This window comes from Mustela nivalis (genome assembly GCF_964662115.1).
Source record: "Mustela nivalis genome assembly, chromosome: 4".
Lineage (NCBI taxonomy): Eukaryota > Metazoa > Chordata > Mammalia > Carnivora > Mustelidae > Mustela > Mustela nivalis.
In genome coordinates this window covers 96,542,696-96,568,284 of record NC_139023.1, presented here as the reverse complement: position 1 = coordinate 96,568,284, position 25,589 = coordinate 96,542,696, and the positions used below count along the sequence as shown (strand labels likewise).

The 25,589-nt window shown below is 36.3% G+C and overlaps 1 long non-coding RNA gene across 1 annotated transcript in view; it reads right to left on the bottom strand.

Annotated features, from left to right (window-relative positions):
• Window positions 1-25,589, bottom strand: part of LOC309863163 — a 113,161-nt gene that overhangs the window by 47,152 nt on the left and 40,420 nt on the right. Inside the window, exon 3 of the long non-coding RNA XR_014310898.1 lies at window positions 523-673. This is a non-coding gene — a long non-coding RNA (uncharacterized lncRNA). The remainder of the gene's footprint in view (window positions 1-522; window positions 674-25,589) is intronic.

Below are 25,589 nucleotides of genomic sequence, written 5' to 3'. Positions count from 1 at the left end.
ATATCATTTCTTACAAAAGGAAAATTCATCCTCAGATGATGCACTCGTGCCCCATGGCAAGGCTGGTCAATGTTCTCAAACTAAAATAGAAAAATTTGAATATAATTATGCAAGTGTTTTAATCTGTATGAAATGTAGGAAGAGTCTTAGTTTGCAAAACCTTTTTCAAAAGGAAGACATGGTAAGGAAAGAAAAAAAGGATATGTGTATGGGAGGCATCTACTTAAGTATTACAGAAGAAATCTGACAGAGATTTGGCATCCAGCTTCCAATCGAATCTTCCAGGGCATCATGTTTTAGAATTTAACTTGAAGGTTAGCATTCAGTGTTCACAATGCTGATATTCAGAAACACTACAAACCTCCAGAGCCATTTCTGTTTTTCTTTAAACAGTGTATAGTTCTCCACCATGCTGATCTGGGAAAACAATTGACATCGGTCTTGACAGTGTTAAAGTGGCAGGTTACAGAAAGTCTCCTGGTGGAGGAAGTAAAGAGCAGATGATGCCATAGGCTGAGTTACCTCATTACTAATATATGCCCAACAAGGACTGGAGTTAGATTTATGTGCTGAGAAATCAAGTAATCACTGATGTTCCAGGCAAGCGTCTCCAAAGCTTGGATTTTACTGGATCATATCAAATGAGGGAGAAGAAACAGATGTATCTTCCCAACTGGGGAAAAAAAAAAAAAAAGAAGAAGACAGGGTTATAGTCAGAAAGAAACTATGCGTGATGCATATGTGCCTGATTACACGACGATGTCTTTCCTTTTTATATATATCTAGAATATGTAATTCATTTCAATGTTTATGTATTTCTTGATAATCTATCAGCTTGGGAAAAATGACTGTTCCTATAAATGTCATCATGGAATAGAATTATAACTTGTTTGTTTAGATAACTTTTGTTTATCTCTTTGAGTTATTCCGATAATGACAGAGATTCATACCACTCTCTTACCTCTATCCAAACATGTAGTCAGAAAAGACTCTTAGGAAAGTATCTTTTTCTTGCTTAATTAGCACAAAATTCTATTTTCTCCTTTTGGCATCTTTTTTTAGAATCTCCTAATTTTGTGGTCACTTCATATTTTGAGAGTATTTAAAAGCCTTGGAACAACAACAAAAAAGCCTTAGGACATAGTATTTTGTCGATGTTTAAGGCATGTATATGTATCATGGTAGAAGCACTATGATTTCTCCTTATTTTTAGGTATAAGTTCAGGGTTTATCACTGACTTGCCCGAATGAAAAACTTCACCTTTAAAAACAGAGCCAAAGACACTCATTATGAAATGGGAATATTGTACCCTAGTTCCTGTCACAGAGGCCGTGGCTGTCTTTAGGTTTCAGACCAGAGAAGTACTACATGAATGTTCGTTCCCCCTCTCAGCAACCTTTGCATAACATTTTTCTCTATATTCATTTTTAACCACATAGTGTACAGGTTTAGGGGAAACTGTATGCAGATCTAAGAATTCAGAGTAAAATTTTAAGATCCCTTTTTATAATCCTATAAACCTGATCTGCTCTTACTCCTACTAATCCCATCATCTAAGTATACAGAGAAAATGTCCCCCTTCCTTTTCTTCTAATTATCACAAAGTTCTTGCGCATACAAGCACCTCTAAAGCTCACAAGCTTTCTAGGATCATTCTGGCTTATGCCTTGGTATCTAGGAACTTATCAATGAGATAAACAGGAGACTGGACATTATTTGCACTCTTCCTTAATTTATAGGGGTTATTGGGTTGCTTACATGCTCTTTACTTATTCAGCATCCAAAAAGTCAACCACTTTTAAATGGCATATTTCAGTACGTGCCAGTGAAGTAAGTTAAAGTCATACAGCCATAAATTTAACTTGGCAACTCTAACAGTGGTCCCTTCCACCTTAAATTTCTTAAACAATTTAAAAACAACTATTTTGTTCAGGCAGTAATATCTCAGTGCATGTGCTGTGTTATAATACTACTTGAGATGAAAATGAATATGGATTTTTTTTTCTAGAGTAGCCATAAATTAATGAGTCTTTTTTTCCTTAAGTCTCAATGTCCTGATTTGTTACACTCGCTTAAAAAAATGATTGCCCCTCTTGCCTTTGTTTTGGGAATAACACCATATTCTTACTGCATTTCTCCAGCCATATTAACAGTTTGTAAGATACTTAATCCAAAAGAACAAAAATGAAGTACACCTAATTCTTTCTGTCTTCCTTCTTTTGTATGTGCTACTGGATTTCTGGATTCCAATTGGAACCACTGAAACAAATGTGTTGAAATATATTCAGTTTTGTAAAAGGAAAAAAAAAAAGGAACACTCTTTCCAATCATCTTTATTACGCCTTTATTGACATCAATTTAGAAAATCTTGGCATTTGCCAGATTGGGACTTGAAACATTCAAGAAACTTAAGTGAGTGCTTTCTAATTATATCTAGAGGTCTCAGTTATCATATAACATTTTGTATACTTCCTACTTGATGATGTAATAGGAATTAGCATTAACATTCACTAGTCAGGCTTTGTCAGTGTGAGATAGTTACCGTTAGTAAAAATACAGCAGAAATGGCTAAAGTAAAAAGAATCTTTAGATAGTTACAGTAGAGCATGAAAGGGCTCAGGTTCAGAGCCTTTCTAAGTAGAGAACCATACGCAGCTGCACAAATCTCCCCCCCTTCCAAGTACTAACCAGGCCCGACCCTGCAGCTGCACAAATCTGATGCCCCTGGAGGCCACCACGAATGGTGGCATAGTTCAGCTACTTTTATTTATTTATTTATTTTTAAAGATTTTATTTATTTATTTGACAGAGAGAAATCACAAGTAGTCGGAGAGGCAGGCAGAGAGAGAGAGAGAAGCAGGCTCCCTGCCGAGCAGAGAGCCCGATGCGGGACTCGATCCCAGGACCCTGAGATCATGACCTGAGCCGAAGGCAGCGGCTTAACCCACTGAGCCACCCAGGCGCCCTAGTTCAGCTACTTTTAAATCCTGTGGGCTATCATCACATTTCCTATCAATAATCTTCATGGAAGATGGGCAAATCTCAAAAAATTTGAAGATTTTATTTCTATGTCCACATATCAAATGGATATATGTTTTCACAGATTACTTTGTCTAGGAAAGTTTTTTTTACATTCATGAACTTTTGGGTTTCATCCAAATTGGTAAAAATCTTAGTAATGTTCTAAGATGGAAGAATTACAGTATCCCAGGTGAATATACTACAAAGGGGAGGAAAGTAAAGCCTTCAGATTTAACATTTACTCATCTCATTAGGAATGCTTCCCCCTAAATTTGCATGATTCAGAATTTTTGCTGAGAAGACACAAATAAGATTTGCAAAATAATAACCTCAGCTTTCACTAATAAGCCAAGCAGTCATGCATTTAGTCACCTAGTCTGGGAGCCATCATTTTTATTCCCCAGGTGTCACGCCTTCATAAAAAAGATGGTCCAAAAAAGAAAGGGAAGATAGTCTGTAAGGCAAATGCTGCCATCTAGAGAGAGAGAGAAAAGAACATACTGACTGATAATTTTCCAAATATAATTCAAGCAAAATAGAAAAGCTTCAGTTAAAGAATGTGGACATTTTCCAAGAAAAGTTCATCCCTTAGAAGAAATCAGCATTTCATAAAAAGGAGCCATTGAGAATCCATTTAACTTGAGATGGAAAGTTCTTCTGCTAATAATTTCGTATAACAGAATCTATCAAGAGTTGTTTTTGTTTTTAATTTTAAGCAACAACCTTTAAAGATGATTTTTCCTAAGGCTCTTTAAAATAACTGCGCAAGAGCTAATTATTTAGAGCTAATTGTTGCTTAGAGCTAATTGTCTACAAAGTAAAGGAGTATAGAGTTTTGGTTCAAATTTATCTTGTTTAAACACATGACAAAAATCCGGGGAAGGTTTAATTGTTAGTATACTGGTCAGTTTACCTTGTTTTCATGATGCATACAAAGACACTGTTTACTCTGAGTGACTTTAAAGAAACACAAATTGTAAAAGAAACAGATAAACACAGAAGAATAGCTTAAAAATACCTGAAAAACCAAGGGAAAGGCAGAGATTGTCTCTACGAATCACAGATACCGACATTAAACAATTCACCTTCTAAGAATGAATAGTGCATACGGAGATGGTAATCCTCAAATTCATTCACTTAGACGCACCCCAAAACATTTCTAGTAACTCTTATTTGAGTATACATTATCCAGATTATAAGAAAACAATCAAATTCTCATTTAAGAAATATTTTAAATGAGGTTGAAACTTAAGCGGTATGAACTGAAGTGGGTTCTCCAGTTCTCTTTTCAACTGCTCAGTATTTGTTTCTGTGAGAAGTTTTAAAATTTAACATTGTATTGTAAATTTCAAACTTTTCTGTGCCATAGCTTTACCTAATATATATTTTGATAAGTTATTTATCAAATGATATCTATGATACTTGTAGATATATAAGTATATTAAGTACTTCTATATAGAAATATAAGTTATACGTAATGTATGTATATATAAGTATATGGTACATATACTAGATACATTTAAAATTATAAAAATGAACAAACTGAGATCTGATATTTAAACTTGTTTACATGAAGGGTACATGCTTCTGATTATCAAATAATGAGAATAGTTATAATTAATTGAGCGGTGTTATAAGCATTCATTCATTCAGCAAATACACATTCAGTACCTATGATACCCCAGGCACTGTTGTAAGTGGAGAGATACTACAGAGAACAAATATACGTGCACAGTTCCATGAAAGCCTCATAATATTCTACAAGCAGTAACTGTTTGCTATTTCCCAGAATCTTACCCAAGGTCTTATTGCTTACAAGTGAAGGAGTGGATCTGAATTCAATTTCTGCTCACTTATGCATCATATTTTTTATGACACATTGTGCTGCCTCCCATACTGCTGTCCCTTTCTGTACTGATGGGAATTTTAAGAAGAAAAGTTTTGATTTCCAATTATTTAAGGAGCTGTTACAAGTGAGTATCAATGTGGCTCTTGCAAGGTTTATCATAATTTGGTCAAAACACTTAAATCCTTCACAAGCAATATCTCTAGTCATTACGGAAATGCAAATTAGAACCAGGATGGGAAATTACTTCACACTTCCTAGGATGGTAGGTATAAAACAAAACAAAACAAAACAAAATAAAACAAAAACAGGGAACAGTGGCAAAACAGGAACCCTTTAGCATCGCTGGTAGGAATGTGAAATGGTTCAGCTTCTGCGGAAAACACTTTTGGTGATTTCTCAAAAAGTTATATATAGAAATATTATATGACCCAGCAGTTCAGCTCCTAGGTGTACATCCAAAAGAAATGTAAGCCGGGACTCAGGTAGGGACTTTTACCCCAACATTCATAGCTGCATCATTCACAGTAGCCAAAAGTGGAAATAACCCAAGAATCACCAAAGGATGAATAGATAAAGAAAATGTGGTATATACATCCAACAGAATATTACTCACCCTTAAAAAGCAACGAAATCTTAAAAAATGCTACAATATGGATGAACCTAGGGTTCATCTTTATGTTGAGTGAAATAAGCCAGGCACAGAAGGAAAAACACTGTATGATTCCACTTATACAATATACCTAAAATAGGCAAATTCATAGAGACAACAAATAGAATAGAGGTTATTGGGATCTAAGGAAAGGGAAGAGTTGGAGAAGTTTATTGTTTATACAGTTTCTGTTTGGGTTGATGAAAAAGTTCTGGAAGTAGTGGTGTTGATTATACGATGTAAAAGCACTTAATGCCATGTATGTGTACACTTCAACATAGCTAGAAATGACAAATTTTATTTTATGTGTATTTATCACAATTACAAAAAAAGAAATCCTTCACAAGGAGTTATGGAGGTCTAGGCATCCCCAAAACAATGGGGACCAGAAAGGGCAGGCAAATGATGAAAAAAGGAAGACAGAAATACAGCACAGTGTCTCTTTTCACAGTATTTTTAAATAAAGAAGCAAATAAATGTTTGCTTATTTCAAAATTTAAATAAGATATCCCCCTAAATACATAGTTTAAAACAAACTTCTTAGCCTTGCTATAATTTATCTTCCATAGATGTTGGAAAAAGTATCTCCACATTTGGCAGCAAAAGACAACATCAAACAGAATGCATTTGGTGTATTGGTTTATATTAGGATATTATTCTGAGTTATTTATTTGAAGAATGCAGCAATAGTTAACTTTCTAAAAAGATCACCATGTGGGAAATAGGGTTTCACTCCAAAGGAAGTATTCCAGACCTTTTTTTTTTATCTTCTTTGTTTTCTCACTCGCACATTGAGATACAGATTCTCTCTCACTCGTGTGTGTTCTTATGTACATATTCTAGAAATGATAGAACAAACTAATAAGAATTTTTGTATTCTCAATCTCACCTGAAGGATTTAACACTGAGATCCATGTGTACCAAGCAATTTCTTACAAAAATAATTTTATATCAGAGGAAGTTTAATAATTTGAGGTGAAATGTGTTGGTATCCCCTATAAAAATAATTATGAACAGGCAAAATATTATGAAGTATCCATGTCTGACACTCCAAAAATTGTATATCCAAATGATGCTCAATAAAAAACTATTCAATCACCATCTTTGTATCTGGCACTTAAATGGCCAATATACATGCGTACTGTTAACATCTACTTTGTTTTATATGAACCTAAGGAAAACCAACATTAACTACATGTTAATATCCTTCTATACAATTCACCATGAAGCTTAAATTTTCTTTTTTAGGTTTTTTTTTTTTCTAACTCTTTCTACACATATTAATGTAGGCCCAGACTCTGAAAGCCTAAAATAAATTATGCCAAACTGACAAAAACTTAAATTTCAGGGGCGCCTGGGTGGCTCAGTGGTTAAGCCGCTGCCTTCGGCTCAGGTCATGATCTCAGGGTCCTGGGATCGAGTCCCGCATCGGGCTCTCTGCTCAGCAGGGAGCCTGCTTCCTCCTCTCTCTCTCTCTCTGCCTGCCTCTCTGCCTACTTGTCATTTCTCTCTGTCAAATAAATAAATAAATAAATAAATTAAAAAAAAAAAAAAAACACTTAAATTTCAGCTTAACTGGGAAGGATCTCAATTGTTAAACATTTTTAAAGTTCACCAGGATCAATATCACGTGTTATTACTTTTAATCTAAGTCTAAAGGGCTAAAGAAAATTATGGAAGCAGATAAGAGTTTTAGAATCTACATATAAATATGAAGCATCTGCTACTTACTGGAACATCTCTCTTTTTTTATTTTTTTAAAGATTTTATTTATTTATTTGTCAGCGAGAGAGAGAGAGAGCACCAGCAGGCAGAGTGGCAGGCAGAGGCAGAGAAGCAGGCTCCCCGCCAAGCAAGGAGCCCGACATGGAACTCAATCCCAGCACCTTGGGATCATGACCCGAGCTGAAGGCAGCGGCTTAACCGACTGAGCCACCCAGACATCCCTGGAGCATCTGTCTTAATCCTACTTTATGCCCTGAAGGCCTCTAATGCAGAGGGATTCAATGATTAAAAATAGATGTACTACTTCTCCCTTAAAGTAGCTTTCCTGGATTCAAATCCTGACTCTGCTATTAATTAATCTACTAATTGGACAAGCTACTTTCTTTTTCTTGCCTCAATTTCCTCATCTATAAAATGGGAATAATAATATGTTGACTTCATAATATTACTGTGAAAAGTCAAGAAGGACTTAAAACAGCATTTGGCACATAATGAAGAGTTACTATATATTACATATTACTATTAATCCTCTGTTTAAAATGAAGGCGATCAAGGCTAAAAACCTGGTACTCTCCTCACAAAAATTATAGTAGGACAGGAGGTCAGATCCTAATTCCCTAGTAAACTGTGATATTTTGGAGGAAAAAAAGGAAATATTTGTTGGTAAGCATTAGATAAAATCTTGATAAGTCTCCTCAGTTATAAGACATTCAGGGTTTGATGTTAGTAAAGATCTAATGTCCTTCCATGTATTTTATGAAGTTTAGCATAAATCAAAAAATTTGAAACCTTCAGTAGTTATTCTATCTAGAAAAAATGTGTTTCACTTAAATTTTACTGATTAAAATGAGAAGTGCTGGAAAAATTTTAAGGTGAATAAATCAAGTCAAGAAGGACCTACTACCATAAACAGGGTGGCCAGTCTTTTCCAAAACAGAGGAAAGATATCCTTGCTCAGGGCAACCTCATGACGTTATTTTCTTATGTGATTGACTAATGTCTTGTTTTGCTTGTTTTTTTGCTATGTGAGTTCAGTGTTTGTTTTCTATCTGTCATGATTTTGCCCTCCTCCCAAATGATAAACTCTGCATTCTACAAATAGTATCAGCTACAAAAAATTAACCAAGCTAACTTTTATTAGCTTGTTTTCTTCAACTACAAACATGAGATGAGATGCACCCCTGACCCCCATGACCATCAAGTCAGGTCATTTGGCTAGAGAAACCGGCATCTATGGAAAGATACGTTGTCAAAGCATTGTTTAAAAACTAAGTGAGGAAATGTCTCTCACCTACTATGACAGAAGAATCAGTTGTTCTGTTGTTTAACATCTAGGCTAATATTCAGTAATTGATTTTCTTAAAGCTTTGATAAGGTGAATTTTCCATATATCTGACATTTAAAAGTATTTTATAAGCTTTAATAAGGTCTTCTTTTCTAACCTCCCCCCCCAAAGCTCCTTCTAAAGAAAAAATAATGAACTTTTCTGTGTTCAAGTTAAAAAAAAAAAATGACATCTGGATTGGGGAGGCCTAAGAGGAGGGAAAGAAGAAAGCAGATACAATATCCCAACTCCTAAAACATCTAAACTGAGATACAAAGTAGCACCAGGAAATCAGTACCAGGTTTTGATAAAAAATGCTAATATAATGAAGCAAATGCTGAGCCAGATGTTACATATGAATGAGGCTCTTCTCTTTTTTTTTTTTTCTTAAAGATTTTATTTATTTATTTGAGAGACAGAGATCACATGTAGGCAGAGAGAGAGGAGGAAGCAGGCTCCCCAAGAAGTGGAGAGCCCGATACGGGGCTCGGTCCCAGGACTCCGGGATCACGACCTGAGCTGAAGACAGAGGCTTTAACCCACTGAGCCACCCAGCCGCCCCCGAATGAGGCTCTTCTAAGAAGCACTGGGCACATTTATAATATCCATGGGGCTCAATCAGAAAGTTACTCTTCCTAAAGTTCCAGACTGAAACTCATAGTAACTGACTTATTCTCAGGCTTTGGCTTGAGAAAATTTTAGATTTGAAAAAACTACCATATTACTGTTTTGTATCTGTCACAAGTGATGAAATTTCTTCTAACAAATGCTTTCCCCTTGGAAAGCCAAGTTTGTCATTTTCCTATTGTTACCTTTTGCTCATGTACAAAAACTCTTGTTATTTTAAAGCCCACACTAAGACTTTATTTTGAAATGCTTTTGATTCAAAAACTTAGTTATAACAGTTGGAAATGTGGATAACATTAGCATTGATCTGTCCAGACATGCAGACAAAGATTAAATCAATTCTGGGATACAGTCATTCAGACTCAAGGAAAATGTCAAAATCCACCTTACATACCTATTAATCAACTTACTTTCTATAGCCAAAGCCAGCTCCTGAGAATATCTGACAAAAGTACCATAACTTTGGAGGAGAGAAGCTGACCAGTCTTATGGGAACCCCATTGTTGGAACTGAACGTGATAATGTTGAGTAAAATGCTTCACAGAACGTTTGCCAGTCTAACTAGAAAGTAACAAAGCAATTTCAACAACATTGTTAAATCATTAGCAAATTCCTTTAGTGAACTTTGTGACATGAGCTATAAGAGCAGCCTCTTAAGAATTCCCTGGCATGCAAAGCACATGTATCCTTGTATGCCTTCAACCAAGCTTATTAAGATCTACAATCATATGTTTTCAAATATACCATATAAACCCCTAGAGGGCCAAGGCCAAGGCCAGATGTGGTATTTTATCTATATTCTATCCTTGTCTGCCTCTTTGCTAACATTTCACTGAATACAGTACACAGTTTGGCACTCAGTGTCAAATAATTGTTGACTAACAGAGCACACATATCCCTCTGCACATCCTATACGGTACCACAAAATGCAGACATTTCAAATATTAAAAATGTAGATCAACTTTCTATAAAAGAGAACAAGGCAGGAGAAAGTAAAACAAAATTTACCTCCATTCATTAAATTTTGCTGATACTGAATGTGCAAAATCAACTATTCAAGAAGAATCTACATAGAACACAAACTTTTCTAACCATGGAAATGAAAGAAACTTTCAGTTCATGGCAGGGACAAAGGATGGATGACCAAAGACAGCTCATCTCCCTTTTATCACCACTTCATCAAACACAACACTTAAAATTACTTAGGAAAGCATTGTGGTAATACGTTGCTATAAAATGTTGCCAGTTAGAAAACACATTTTATCATCTGACAGGCCTTCATTGCCCCAGCGTTCCTTCATCATTAAAAAATACTTCTCTAGTTTGATGTATTTTTCCAGAGAGCAATGACTAGGTTAGATCAGCAACTGACTTGATCCACTGACACACAGACTGACTGATGGAAACTTCTAACAGCCTTAAGACTTTAAGCCTTGATACAAGGGTTTACATCAGACCCTTCACAGAAGAGGAAAGCCATTTAATCCTAGAAACTTGCTAAACTTCCTACAAGACAAACCAGAGATTTTTGTGTATTCCATTAATTCCAAAAAAAAACAGCAAAATAATACTCTTATATATCTGTGTGTTCATATTTCTTCTTTTCCTGTGTATTTGTGCATTAGAAAAGACAAGTGCTTAAGACTGAGCTTTGGGTGGCAACCCCAATTTCACTCTGTACCATGCGTCATGCTTCCTATTAAATGCTACTGCTTGCTTGGGTCCCAAAAAATAATTGCTACCACTTCGTTCTGAAATGACATGCAGGTTTAAAAAAAAAAAAAATGAAGAAAAGAGAGAGGGAGAGAATGCCAAAGAAACACTGTGCTTATCCTCCTAAAAGCAAATTCAAAGGTTTCATAATTTAAATGGAAAATGACTCGAGGGTACATTCACCCACGTGCTTTTTATTAAATTATTGAAAGCTTTTTTATTTCTCTGCATTTTTAAATTCTCAACTCTAATGTATATTTTCTATGTATTTGTACTGAATGAGAAAAAACTCCCAAAAGATTGCATACCAAGGAGCAGAGCCTCCTGTTCCCTGAAATTGATGTATGTTTGTGAGGAAATCCAGCATGCGATTTTCAAAACCTGCAGGTTCATTGTAAGTTAAACCATGTGGCCTCCACTCAAATCATTCCTTCCTTTCAAAATCACTCATAAGAATTCCCAATTGCCCTCTTCCCTTGAATCTTTCTGCACTAATCTACTCCCCCACCAAGCCCCGCATCGCCCTCCCCCCAGCTCTATGCCAGTGGAGCCACTGGGGGTGGTGGTCCACTAGCCATCTGAGTGACCCCTTCATCACTGAAAAACCATTGCAATGCCCTCTCGAACACTGAGCTGTATGTGTGTTTTATTCTCTTATTTCAGATAAGAAGTTTTTAAATAAAAAAGGAAACTTTCTTCAATAAGACACACAGAGAATATTTTCAGCATGCATCAGAATGATCTGGAGGGCTTGATAAAAATACAGTTTCCTGGCTTCCTTCTAGAAATTTTGAATCAGTACACTGATGGGTATGTAGAAATTTGTATTTTAAATTTTAGAACTTCAGGGCACTGATAATATGTTTATTTCTTTACAAAAGCCAGAAAAATACACTTGAAAGAACATGATTCTTCTCATAACAAAACAGTACATATTTTGAGAGTGTGTATTGTTGAATAGATAAATTAGAAGCAAGAATATTCAGCCCCAAGAAGTTAAGATCTTAAGCACTATACTATGTGCCATCAGTAAATCAAAAAAGGGGGGTAAGGAAATTTAGTAAAAAAGGCAGCTTTTGTTTCATCACCAGTTTTTTAGATTTTACCACAGCAACCTGGGTAAAGCCCGAGAGTCCTACATCATCACTGAAGATGACCTCTGGCCTTAATTCTCAGAGAGTAGAATTAAAATATGATTTAGGTAAAGAATTTGCTGTACATTTTAAAATCTTTTGTTGGATCATTTTCATTTAGCCTAGGTCTCATTCACCTAAGATTTGCATGGAATCCTGCTGGAGGGCGTCCTCAGAGTTGTTTCGTGACCATCTAAAAGTTGATTTAGGATTAGACCATTTAAGCAGGTGAGCTGGGGAGTTTCACCTTGATTAGGAAGCTGCGGCCCTGCCCGGAAGTGCGGACTGTGCACTGCCAGGCCAGAAGGGCTTTATCAATCCGGAGGGGAGCCTGTTAGGGAATGATGAGCTCCCACTCAGTGCTGGGATTAATTTTGGCTCAAACAACAACCTGCCAGGGCCTGCTGCCCCACCCGTCCTGGAGGCCAAAAAGCCTGGACGCTCTAAGTGTAAACAGCAGTGACTCTTTTGTGTGTTAATTAGCACTTTCTAGGGGAGCTTGCTTTTGAGCTGTAAGGCCTTCACTCCAGAATAATGGTGAAGAGGTGCACTCATTCAGAAGAGTCTGAGCAGAAATAGGATGACTTCTAATCTGCAAAACCTGCCAGGATGTGTTATTTCTTAAATGCCAGAATCATTTGATTTGTTCATCCAGAGACTGCCCTGTTTTCCTTAGTAGAAAGAGAGAAGGAACACTTATAGTACATTTCTTAATAGTTTTATAGGGAGTGTTATTTCTTTTAGCCAAAGACAGTGTTTTCCATCTGCCATCCCTTCAGTGATTTAAACTGTCCCTGTGTCTCATGACCACATCCAAAGAGTCTTTCCATGTCCTTGGAATTCTTGACAGCATTAAGGGAGTGGTTCAAAGAAATGTGTTTACTCGGGAAACTGGAGAACGAGGGATTTCCCTTCAAGGGCACTGAGATGTGGTTTTTGAAAGGATATGCTGTGCCCTCTGAGAAATTAATCATGTTCACTTATATTTCTGTAGATTATACAAAACTCAGGAAAAAAAAAAAAAGAGGTATACATGACAGAACACGGACAGGGGCACTTGGGTGGCTCAGGTGGTTGAGCATCTGCCTTCGGCTCAGGTCATGAGCCCAGGGTCCTGGGATTGAGCCCCACATCAGGCTCCCTGTTCAGTGGGGAACCTGCTTCCCCCTCTCCCTCTGCACGTGTGCTCATGCTCTAAAATCGGGAGGGAGGGAGGGAGGGAGGAAAGGAAAGGGAAAGGGAAGGAAGGTAGGAGAACGGACAAATTCAAGGGGCAGAGAAGGCAAAGACTGAAAAGGTGTAATGAGCACAGCAAATGACTGTTGGCTAATGTGATAAGGCTCTAGAGTCTAGATTCTTTTTACTCCACAGCGTGGTACAGGGGTCAGCATCATCAACATCACTTGTGAGCTTGTGAGAGCTGTAGTATCTTAGGCCGTTCCTGAGACCTATTTCATCAGACTCTGTATTTTAACGCGATCTCCAAGAGGTTCGTGTGCACGTTAAGGTTTGAGATGTACTGTTCAAGAAAACTACAAGAGCACATGATAGGTAGAGCTCCTGAGACTTGAGCTTCAGAAGACATTCTAGATTTTATTTGTAGATGAAAGAAGGTAAAAGAAGTTTGAGCAGGGGAGTTAATTTAGGAAGAGTAACATACTATTGTGTATGAGAATTTGGAAATAGACACAGACATATCTATCTATAGCTTTTATCTGTATTTGCAGAGATATAGGATATATAACACAGAGACAATTAGAATCCTAATGAACAGTTCACTTGACAGCTATATAGGATAAACGATTTAAGAAATATTTAAATGGAGCACCTGGGAGGCTCTTGGGATTGAGTTCCATGTGGGCCCCCTGCTCAGTAGGGAGTCTGCTTCTCCCACTGCCCCTGCCCCTCCCTGCTCATACTCGCTCTCTCTCTCTCTCTCACACACACACACACACCACACATGCACATGCATATGCACTCTCTTTCTCAAGTAAATAAAATCTTTTTTAAAAATAGAAATATTTAAATATATTATACTTTAACCTATATTTACTTTTATACTAATTCCTATCAAAATTCTTTGCTCATGGTTTGCAGGAAGCTAAATGGTCAGAAGTGTCATTCCCAGGTAACATTTTACCAAACAGCTATTCAACAGAGTCTAATTCCACAGATGATAAGTTCACAAAACACATGTCAACTCATCACCACCTTTGCAAAGGAACTAACACAAAACTGTGATAGTACCACGAAAAGTAAGAGGGGAAGTAGGAAGATGGAAGGGTTGGAGAGAAATTATGTGTGAGAGAGGCAGAGAAGACCAAGAAACATACAGGTGTATCCTGCTATCCAAATCCAAGAACTTGATGAATTTTGTTAGCAGGGAATGTGTGTATTGTCAGAGAACATTAAGTTAGAGAGACCAGTAAAGGTGATATAACCAGGGCCATTTCCTTAGAAGTTCATTGACAGAAAATTGATAGACCGTCAAGAAAAGATATACCCCAGTCATCCTTCCATTAATGAATCATAATGACTTCCTGTTAGAGCAGTGAGCATAGTCCATGACTCAAGAGAATGAAGTTGTGAGCTTTTTATTCATAGTTTCTTTTCTTCTGTGCCTTTAATGCTTTTCCTATAAGTAAGTCCTCTCTTATTTAGAGGTAAGCATAGCAGAACATTCTGCAATTATGGATAGAGCTGGTATAGAAAACCATCTCTGAAGGACTGCTCTCTAGGGTAATTATACCTTACTCAGACATCGAGTGGAACAGTCTTTGTTCCTCAACTGATATGCCGCACTAATTCCTGCAACCTGACTTACTTCATGCAAGGCCAGTACTGGCTAGAGACAATGACAGCAGCTAATCTAATGTGAAACAAATATCCAGTTAACAACTGTCTCCCTACATCTGCTTTCACAATTCCATCCATTTCTCTTTAACAGTCCATACTGTAGAGGTTCCTGAAGACCCATTTCTTTGGAGCTAGTATACACAAGAAGCAGTTTAGGAGGCCACTTGAGCTGTGTTGTTTGGGCAAGTTACTTAATGCCTCTTTGGGCCCCAGGTCCTTCATGTATAATATGGGGAAAATATCAATTTCTACTTCATAGTGTTGTTTTGAGGATAAAATGATAATGTATAAGTGTGTGTGGGGGTATACAACACTTAGCACATGCTAAGTGTCATGTAAATAGTTACTATTCTCAAATATTACTGACATGATCTATCGTTGAGTTTATTGCTTACCCCAGTAAAGGAAAAGAAAACCCTGGCAGAAACTTTGACAGTGTCGTGAAGCCGGAAGGAGGCACGGTCAACATTTGTTGGGAATTGGAAGCTGGTTTATGGTTGATCTTTAAGTTAAAGAGCTTGCTTACAGTTAAGTAAAGGTTAGGATACAATTGCCTGTCCCTAACTATGTTCTGATGCTTTCCATTGATGATTTGGTGGGTCTTTAGGGAAGTTCCTCTAATGAACAGTAAAGCCATCTGTGGGGGTGAGAGTCTCATTGAAATAGTGGCCAAACTAATATAGTAAATTGGTCAGCTTTTGTGGCTGTTACAGTTTTGGGGTTCTTTTCTTGTAGTAAGGGGAGGGAAGGCTGAGGGCCGTAACAGGGGTGGTAAGTAGTTTTACTCAGTATAGAGGATAGACAGTTCATGTGGTGATTCTTATTATTTCTTCTTCTTGGTTCTGTTATTGTTATGTTTCTCAGAAGAGGTGTAAATTAGCTAACTGCCATATTAACTAGAGTAGTTAAGATAATCTATTTTTCCCATAATCACCCAGGAACCCTCAGGACTCTGAGAAAGTCAGATCTGAGTAAAGCAAAAATGTAGAGGACTGTAAGGGGTGTTGGGAAGGAGTGGAGTAAACAGAATGATCTGTGAGATGGTATCAGAAACATTGCCTATAGCACTTCTTTTTTTTCTGGTATCAGTCTGTTCCCTTCCAACATTAAATCACTTGCATTGGGTTTGATTCTTAGAGGGCAACAAGAATCAACCACTGTATTGGTTTTCCATTGTTCTTCTCTTTGATGCCATTAAGGTATCTGAACAATTCTTTGAAGAAGGCATTGCACACAATATTATTAGAAATGAGAATGCTATTTGTAGATGGATGCGTGTACATATACTCAAGGGAGCCAGTGTGACTATGAGTAAATGGCAAGGGCTTTGAACTGGGTGGGTGTGCCTTCAAATCCTGTTTCTGCCACTTAATAGGTGTGTGGCCTTGGACATGTTATTTAATGTCACTTCACTTATCAAACTTCACTTTTCTTATTTATAAAGTAAGACCACAATATCTACTTGCAGGAAATGCTATAAAGAAATAATTACTAGCACATAATTCTCAATAAACTATAGTTACATTAGAATGTGCTGGTAGGCTTTGTATTTTATAGGTTATATATAGACTCTGGATATAGGAATAGATCACTATATAGTAGTGAATTATATACTATATAAGTACAAATTGTAGATGAAATATATTTTATCTGCTTTTTCTAGATAAAACTAAAATCTTATTAATTACAGATGCACTCAAAATCACAGAATTTAATTTTAATTGCCAATCATAACTAAAATATAGTACCTAAAATTTTACCTACCTAACAAGTAATCTTATTCTTATTTATACTCAAGGCACTCAATTTTTATGTCACTTATTATCATTAATTTCCACTGACAGAAATATTTGCTTTTGAGCTTTTTCCCATTTTTTTATAACACTATAAAATCTAAACTATCAAAAAAGAACCTGGAGTTATCCCAAAACCTGCTTTTTTTTTTAATCACTATTGAAACTACATTTTTAAAAAGAAAACTTATATGGATTTATAATCTACTTATTATAGCAAACAAATATCAAATCCACATGTTTGATGAAAAGAATCAATTGACAAAACAGGCTTCAAAGGATCTAATAATAAAAAAATTAAAAGGCAAATTGTAATTCTTCCCCAAAGAGGTTTATAATAAAAAGAGATGAAAGTGGCATCGTAATGAATGACTTTTTTTTAACATGCATAATGCATTTCATTTTAATACTATGTTGACACTGAATAGCAATCGTGTCTTTTCTCTTCCTCTTCCTTTTCACGGTGCCAAAAGAGCCCATACATCCAGGTAGCCTTCAGATATAGTGTCAGAGAGCCCCCATTTCTATCACTCCCTGATGATGAATGAGGTTCTTCTTCTAAACAAATAAGCACTCCAGAGGGTTACCCTTGACAGGGTTGTTAATCCAGAGGCTTCCCTTATCACCGCAGAACTCAAGGGCTGAAGGTTTACAGGATCCCTGCACGGCCTGGCTCTTGGGCAGTTGTCCGGAAGCTACATGGCACATGGCCACCCTTTTCAAAGAATAGCCAGGCTCTGCCCTTCTCTTCAGTATTCTATTTCCAGATCCCGTCCTCAGCTAACTTGGGCTGTTTCCTCTTAGCAAACTGAAATTATTTCTATCATACATGCAGCAATTGGCTAATAGGCTACATTAACGTAGCTTTAATTTTCTTTCCAGAAAAGCAACTTGCCAGCATAAAATTCTCCTGCACGCAAAGCATATTAAAGACAGGGAAGTTAACGACTGGTCCTGGTCTACAAAAGCAGATGTAGAACCACCACCTTGGATTCCAGGATATGAAACACAGAGACAATCTTCATCTCTTATCAGTGATGTATAAATTTCTTCCCAAAACTTGCTGGCCCTTGACTTTGCTTCAATTGACATCTAGACTAGAGGTCAGCATTTCTTTTTACACTCCAGAAGTTATTAGGACTCAACTTCACTTTATATTCCTGCTAAGAATTGATGAGTTGGCTTTAACTCAATGAGGTTCAACGAATCTCTTAGGACCATCTCTAAAAATGCGTGTTGAGATGATGATTAGGCAGTCAGGAAAAGGACTTCTCTAGATAATATACACCCCAGATATTTTTAAAAGTATCAACATATATACTTATTTTTTTTTTCAGTGCAAGTGAACAGTTAAAATCGGTTTTGCCTCTGTAAATGATTAGCGGGCACTTTAGACCTCCTTCTAACCTCCTCTGTTCTTCCGATCCCACAATGTAGCACTGCAGGAGATATGTAGAAATAAAGAATGCATATTTTTTATCCCAGTCACAAGCCTTCTGTCTTAAAAGGTTTAGGAAAGGCATGTGACATGGCCTGTTTGAAAAGTAGAGCATAATGTGTTTTCAGTTTATAAATTATAAAATATTCAAAAGCACAGACTAACACCAAGGAATTGGTTACTGCTCCGTATCTGGAACTGTTTTTTTTTTTCTTTCTTTCTCTTATCTCCTTGCTTTTTCTTTTTTTTTTCCTCCATTAAGGACAAAAGGCAAATAAAATGCAAATGAAACGCCTTAGGCCTGAGAAGATAAGAAGGAAAACATCTGTGCCTAAAAGAGAAAGAATGAGGGGGTCTCTTTGAATGCTTATCAAACAAATTATTTAATCATGGGATTTTTTTTTTGATTGACCAGTTCCTACGATGGTATTTTCTAATTTGCGTGTTGCTTGAATATTAAATTTTACAACCCTATAGTTAAGCAAAACGGAGATACTATTTTGTATTTCGTTTTCAGCGTTTTCCTGCACAAAAAGCCTAAAAACTAGAGTTTATAAATACCGCGGAAAGTTTGCTATTTTATAACAACCCCGAATTGCTGCCCACCAGATGCCACACAAAATGAGGACTCTCAACATCCTATTAGATTACATCATTGCATTTGTTAAGAAGGAAGAGTTGGAATATGCTCTATCCCAGTGTCAAACTGAGCTTTCTAAATACTGGGAATCTGTATGAGTAGCCATGTAAGCCTTAAATTGGGATCTGTAGGCCTTTCTGAAGATTCAGTCTAAATGAAAGATTAAGTGGGCCGTATTAAAATGGTTCAAGAAGATCCCACACGAGGAGAACCCAGTGTTTTCACAGTTCATACAAATCTTTACACATGCATATCAGACCTAACTGAAAAGGCAAAACTCTGAAGGAAGGATCAATTCCTGTGTAATGTTCCCAGGTAGGGTTTTTACATTCACATAAAGCCCACTCATTCAAATTCCACAGCTCGCTTTTAAAATTCTCTGTATTTATCATGAACTACTAAAAGGGAAAAAGTTATTTAGAGTCTCAACATACCTGAACCTTTGTAAAATACTGCAAACAAAGTTACTTGTAAGCCCCAACCTCTCCCAGCTCCTACCCCCTAGATACTTTATTTTGTGACTATGTCATACATTTCTTAGGCCATATTCAATCTTCGTGGCAAGAAAAAATGTTTCCTTTAAATTATAAGACTATAGAGAACTACATAGTTGTGATAGTTCCATTTACCAAAAAATCTGTTAAATATCTTTTTGACCTAACTTGAGACTCAATTCAAAACACCACCATGATTTATCTATCATTGTAGTACTTTATATATTTCATAGAAATTTCATCAAATAGATGAAAATATATTGTTCCTAATGTCAAGTATATAGAAACTATATTATAATACAGCAAGTATTATAGGAGAAAGTACTTAATTTCTAGGAACACTTTAATCAATGCTCCCTGTATTAAGACAGACGGTATTGTTGAAAGATACATGTAAGTGTAACAAAACTAAATATACAATGGCAGATTCTTAACAGAGATTAGATAAATGAGAAATAATTCAAAACAAAAGTTAAAAAATGAATTAGAGGATTTATTTGTCTAGTTTCAAATGCCGTAACTTCAAAAGATTCTGAAAAGGAGTTGAATATTGGTTCAAAAAACAAAGTAAAAGGAGAAAAAATTTATTTGCAGAAATAGATGATTTTTTAAATTGAAGTAGGGAAGATGAAAATTAGGTGAATGAATTTTTTCTAAGTAATGGCAAAAATTTTGCCAAAACAAACACAAGTCGCCTTAGAGCTATAATTTAGAGCCTTGGAGTTTTGTAATGGAAATAAAAGGATATTTTATAAGAAGCTTATCTTTGTTCTTTCTAGAGTGTTATCTTTCTAGAGTCTTAGCTCGATTTTGTTGGATAAATTAAATCTTATGAGAAAATCTTGTTTCTTAGAAGACTTGCTATTCTATCTGAAGTGAGTTTATAGCCCCTTATCTTAGAATAAATATGTGATTGGATAGTTGTATTGCAATCAATGACATTTTCCAGAGATATTAACTAGAGTTGCATTTGAGATGTTTGGATAGAGGAGAATCTTTCAGGCCTTTCATAGGATGTATTCATCTCCAATAATCAGGCAGATGTACCTCTCAATTGCTCTTTATTTTTACATATCTATTGACTGGGACCTTCTGCTGAGGAACAAACACAACAGCATCTATGAGAGAGCTATCAAGTGTGATGTAACCTCGGAGAGAGAGATGTGTCCTTGTTTTCCTCCCTCTGTTATCTCACTAGACAAATCTCTCCAGCCTTTAATTGCACCCTTGACTGTGCAATAATTAACAGTTTGGGTTGGGAGAAGGGAAGAGTCTTTTTAAAAAACTATGCAATAGATTAGCCGTTTTTACCATATACCTCAATTTAGCATGGGATTGATTTGTAAAATAGAAATTGCTTGGCAACTGTCATTTCATGTTCTGTTTGGACACTACCGGAAAGCATTTAGATTGATTGAGTGTTCTTTAAGATGAATGTATAAAGTTGATTTAACTGATATCAGAGTTTCTCTTCCCATTTATCGTCACATACAACCTGTGTAGCACATTGCGTGTTATCTTCTTTTTGAAAAAGATCAACAGAAGGGAAAGAGAGTCTCTCTCTATAGTTCCTCTGAAAATAAACATTAACTCCTCCATCCAAGACAGGAGGAGGAGGCAAGGCTCCCAGCCTCCCCGTGCAGTCTGTAATGTACGTGAGGTAGATGAGGGCCGCTCCCCAGAAGTTCCCATTAGAGAATCCCCTTTAATAATGAAGTCAAACCCCAGGTGAGATCATTCACTGGGTTTTCCTCAGTTACATCATATCTCATCTTACCGCAGGACTAGTCAAGTAAATGAATTGAACAAAAAAGTTCTCCAGAATGGAGATGAGAAACTGACTTTATAATCTAGCAACAGGACTCACTGTTCAAACAGCCTTACATACTCACAAAACAGAAACTGGCTTGATATTACAAAATATTTTAGCAAGAGTAAGTAAAAACTAATACTAATCTCAACGAACAATTTTTAATGGTGAGATGATAATGGTTTAGGATCTTTTATTTCAAATGAAGACTTTAAACAGCGGAGACATTTCTGTAAGGAGATGTTATGAAGTTATTTATGTCCCTTTCTATGTATGAAAACTTTAGGCCTGATCCAGTTTGTTTTTATATTGTGAAATAAAATTGTGGGTTTTTTTTAAAATAACATGTAGTTTTTTTGTTTGTTTGTTTTTCCTTCACCTTTTTTTTAATTAATTTTTTATGTTTTTATAAACATATATTTTTGTCCCCAGGGGTACAGGTCTGTGAATCACCAGGTTTACATACTTCACAGCACTCACCAAAGCACATACCCTCCCCAATGTCCATAATCCCACCCCCTTCTCCCAACCCCCCACCCCCCAGCAACCCTCAGTTTGTTTTGTGAGATTAAGAGTCACTTATGGTTTGTCTCCCTCCCAATTCCATCTTGAATAACATGTAGTTTTAATCACTAAACATTCCTAGCTAACGGGACACCTGGGTGGCTCAGTCGGTTAAATGTCTGCCTTAGGCTCAGGTACTGATCCCAGGATCCTGGGTTCTAGATCAGACTCCTTGCTCAGCATGGAGCCTGCTTCTCCCTCTGTCTGTTGTTCTCCTGCTTGTGCTCTCTCTCTCTCTCTCTCTCTGACAAATAATTAAATAAAATCTTTTAAAAAATTCCTTGATATGTATGTGTAAATGTGAAGTGTGTGGGAGAGTTCAAGTTTAGAGACTGTAACAGAGTTTCTACTTGAGAACACAATCTAAGAATTAATTTTTTAAAAATTCTATCATAAACATGAGGTGCAGTGTGAAAATCTTCCAGATACGACAGCTTTTCGTCAGTTGTAACCTTGCTTAAATAAACCCCCAAGCCTAGAGGAAGTAAAGGTAGGTCAGATGTTAGGCAGAAAATAGACTAAGAGGTCTCTCCTCGCTGATGACCGTTTAAACCACCCTGGTTTTGAGGATGGTGTGAACCTATGGTTTCAGAATTGAAAAGTAAAATGTCATGTACTCAAACATAAGAAAACTGGTAAGAAAACTTACTAGGCAGACTCAAGAATGACTATATCACTTGTGGGACCCAGTGCAAAATGAGCATGTGGGAAAACAGCAGAGCGTTGAATGAGAGGCAAGTCTTGTGTGGCTCCACAGATCACACCACGGGTCCATGAAGCCAGCCCTGGTTACAAGGACTGCAACTTGTAAGGAAAGAATAGCTTCATTGGCTTTGAGTAACTTCTCCATGCTTCATATTACTCTCCATCAACTAGTCTCAAAGCACAAATCTACACGTGCATTGATTGGATATGCATTCAAAGACCTTTTACCTGGCCTCTGTTTGTGTGGCTTCATATCTTTATGACATGGAATGAACAGCTTGGCGCCACGTTGCTGTTATCCATTAACCATTCCTGTTTTCCTAATCATCTTTGACTCCATCTTTCTCTGTCCTATCTGTTATTGTCTTCGGAAAAGAGATGTGAGGTTTCCTTAGCCTGTTCTGGTTTACATGACATGATTTGTGTATCTGCCTACAAGAGTTTCTCAAATGAACCCTGTGCATTATCTTCTTCCCCCAGCCCCTCCTCCTCTGAAGAAAGAAGAAAAAGGTCGTACATCTGTAAAATGACAGCATTTATGAAAAATGAGAGTTTGGCCCACATGGCTCTCATCAGACACAGACTCATCTGCTGTGCCACAGACACTGCTCATTTCCTTCAGAATCAGACTACAGTTAAAAACAGGAAACACCTAATAAATTGCCGGGTCTATCAAATTAGCAAAGCATAAAGAAACCTTCTAGGTAATCAATGAGTATTGCTTGCTTAGAGAAATCAAAGTGTCAAACATAAGGAACCTAGACTTATGACTGTATTTTCGTCTATAAAACTACTTTAAGATGTCAACCTTAATTTAAATTTAGAAATAAAGAAACCTACTCAGAGAAAATGTGAAAAAATTAGACTTGCTATCTAATTTTTGGTCACAGATGGACTTGAAGTATTTCAAAAGCAAGAACTTTTATCATGTATTTATTGTGCTAGGATTTTTAGGCACACACATTTTATTTAAAAAAAAAACAGAATAAATATAAATATACAACAATCATACAAATGCAGAATTCTCAAGGTGATCTCCCTTTGTGTGAAATTAATCCCATTTTTTAATGGGATTTATTGGGGATAATGGGATTTAATGGGAAAATATTAGTATCACAAAAAGAGTATCATAGCAATATCTAATTGCTAAAAGCTGTTGTTTTCGTATATTTTTGCCTAGAAGTGAAATCAGTAATAAGCATGAGACAAGAGTATACTTTCTTGAGTTATATTTTGGATTATAAAAATACAAGAAAACTTAAATTTGGAAAAGAAGATACACTATGTAATTGCAACCCTTCTTAACCCTGCTCCTAAAAAACCCTTTCTTTTTGAGAAAACAGAGGGTAAAAGCCTGAAAAAAGCTTTGCCCTCATTTTCTTCAAAGCCTTTTAAAGTCTAATCTCTCTAATGTTTATGTGCTCTGGGTTTCATTTCAATCCTTAAAACAAGTTTCTAGGAAAATGTCAAGGAAATAAAAACTTTTCAAATTTGTTAAGAAGACTATCCCTTACGTTCCTAAGTTTGAATATACTCATCAGGAGAACAACTTTTATTTCCAGAAAGAATTTAACTGCTCTGTCCTCAGAAGCCACACAAATGTTCCTACCACCACTCAGACATTTTACTATTCAAATCAAGAGTCTGTGTCACTGAGAGCATTATTTGTCCTGTGTATGAGTGACCCCTTCAGGTGCTGTGTTGAAAAGACTGTTCTATTTAAACAGTGGAAGAGGGTCCCCCAAACATAACTCATGCATGCTAAGAATTTTTAACAGAGCAATTTATTCAAAAGTTCCCTGAGAATCATGACCATAATTTTAAACAAAGTAAGAAAGAAAAAATGTTTCTTTTGACAATGCATTTTAGGCAGTATTCACAGATATCAACCAAGAAACAGATTTTGAATACCGAATACAAGAAACTATGCTAGAAATAGCCATACTAGTCAGAATACTATATATGTCAAATAATCCATGCTCTGATGGATTTACAAGACATCTTATTTATAAGATACAATTTATAAAATACCAGATTTCATTAAATCATGTATCTGGATCTTTTCCAAAAACATATGGTGGCAACAACAATAAGAGATATAATAACACATAATTCCTGCCCTTTAAAATTTTGAAATTCAATTGCAAACTGCATGGAAAAAATAATAATAATTAAGCTAGAATTGTCCAAGAAGACATAATAATGTCATTGTCCTCATTGTCTCAGACAAAATGTCTGAAGCTAACTGAGCAGTAGGCTGCCATGAAAAAGCAGGTATTCAGAACTGCAATGATTCTGAGTCTGTGAAAAGGGAAATGACTTTGGAGTTGGATCCAAGCAAAAGTACCAACACTAAACCGAGTGCCCAAGGATGGCGGGATTCATGACCCCGGAGTTCTGCCCAAATTGACCATACACAAGGTACATTTTAGAAGGTAGGGTCATAATGACATGAATCTGGAAAGTGATAATCCCTGTCTGTAGGCAAATAGTATCTTGATGTGAGATAGAATTAGAAGACAGAATGAGACAATGCCTCCACCAGCATGACTGGGTGTTAAATATAGAATTCGAGTTCTCAGAAATAAAGGATTAGCAAGGGTCAGGTCCAAATCAGCCTGATATTCAGAGCCAGATGTCATTTTGGGTTGTATTTGGATTATAAACTAGTAATCATGGGATCCACATTTGGATAATAAAAATACAAGAAAACTTAAATTTGGGGGGAAAAAAGATACACTATGCAATTGCAATTGATATTCTTCTTATCAATTTTGAAGAGTTTTTATTTCCTTGACATTTTCCTAGAAACTTATTTTAAGGATGGGAATGAAACCCAGAAGTTAAGAAAAAGGAAAGCTAGTGCAATCAGTGTTCATCTACTGAACGTCAGATTCAAAGTTGAGAGCGACAGAGCTATTCCCTTCCTCATGACAAGACTTACGGATCCTTAATGAATAGTCAAAATTGACTTTCATTGCCTCAGCAACTATGCCGAATATTAGACAAACTTAACAAGCAGGAACAGACCCAATAGAAAATATTTGATGAGAACCCTTGAGCAAGAGTTAGATTTTGAAAAAGAAGCAGAGGAATGTGGAGTTTGCAGGGGAGGAGTGATATGTACTAATGTAATTAGGAAATGAAACCTGTTTATTGGGCATTCTGCCAGACATTAATATTAATAATCCATACTTTTATAAATGAATGGTATAATAATTTTACCATATAAAATGACATGGAGACA